The sequence below is a fragment of the Haplochromis burtoni genome, unplaced genomic scaffold (assembly GCF_018398535.1).
Source record: "Haplochromis burtoni strain Fernald_Lab_line unplaced genomic scaffold, NCSU_Asbu1 Contig_2771, whole genome shotgun sequence".
NCBI lineage: Eukaryota > Metazoa > Chordata > Actinopteri > Cichliformes > Cichlidae > Haplochromis > Haplochromis burtoni.
The window spans coordinates 2466-3843 of record NW_024585132.1 but is presented as its reverse complement, the minus strand read 5'-3'; positions in this window follow the sequence as shown (position 1 = coordinate 3843).

Below are 1378 nucleotides of genomic sequence, written 5' to 3'. Positions count from 1 at the left end.
ATGCTGATAAAGAACTGAAAGTGTGCTCATCTACAAATGTATACAAATATTTGCAGAGTCCAACATGTCTGATATACGCCCACCACCTTTGTTACCATCAGACTGGTTTATGATGGGATTTTATGTTTTTTATTTACTTTTTCTCTTCTGCATGAATCGGAGCTTTAGGAATAAAAAAAAAATTCATTTTCCACACAGGTGTTTCACGAAGAGCCTCTGGGTGTTTCATGTGGTTCAGTTCTGATGAGCGTTTTTATTGTGAGCTCAAATTAAACTAAAACCAAAACTAGGTGCGGAATAAAGAAATTCAAACTGAAGACAACTTCAATAATTTTGTGTTCTATCATTATCCAATCCTATATTTGGAGATTGGCATGATAGGGGCATTACATGTTTCAGTGATGTGCTCTTTGATAATAACTTTTCATCTCTTTGCTCAGCTTTCGGAAAACTTTAATCTCCCACAAACACATTTTTTTTCAGATATCTGCAGATCAGACATTTTCTCCAATCTCAGTACCCAAACTTTCTGGTAGCACCAGCTGAAAGTTCAGGGGATATGCTCCTTACTCTAGTTCCAACATATAAAGGGTTTATTTTTCTCATATATGACAAACTGGTGAGCATGAAAGGTTCTTCAATAGGTCCGATTAAAATGGCCTGGGAACAAGATTTAAATTAGTCATTGTCTGCAGAGACTTAATGCTCAAGTTAGTTAATTCTCCTTATGTGCCCACCACTGTCTTTTACAATTTAAGGTTGTACATAGGTTCCACATTTCCAAAGTCAAATTATCTCAAATTTATCCGAATGCGGACTCCTCCTGTGATAAACGTGGGTGTGAGGAGCCTTCCCTCATCCATATGTTCTGGACATGTCCTAGCCTTGCAGAGTTTTGGAGAGACATATTTCAAACCTTGTCCCTAATTCTTGGATACCACATGGATCCTAATACATTAGTTGCACTTTTTGGTACCACTGGGGAGTCTGATGCACGGTTGACCTCGTCACAGTGTTGCGCACTGTCTTTCGTTTCCCTTGCAGTCCTACTAAGATGGAGGGGTGCTCCTTTGCCTACCCATGCTTGGTGGCTGAGTGACCTTATGTGCTTAGTAATACCAGTGGTAAGTTTTACAAGGTGTGGGGGTAATTCCTGAAATACTTTTCCAGCCTTCAGGTTGTAAACCCAACTTCAATTAGTACACCCCCCGCCTTTTTTTTCCTGTTTGCTCAACACGTTCTCACTCCCAACTCGTCAAACGTGTGACGCATGGTCAGGCTCCCTCTGCTTCACTTATGGACGCGCCGGTTTACCCCTCTCGCGTCGGGAATTGACGTGAAGGGTCCTCCGATTGAAGAGATTGCCGCGGAAGTGCCT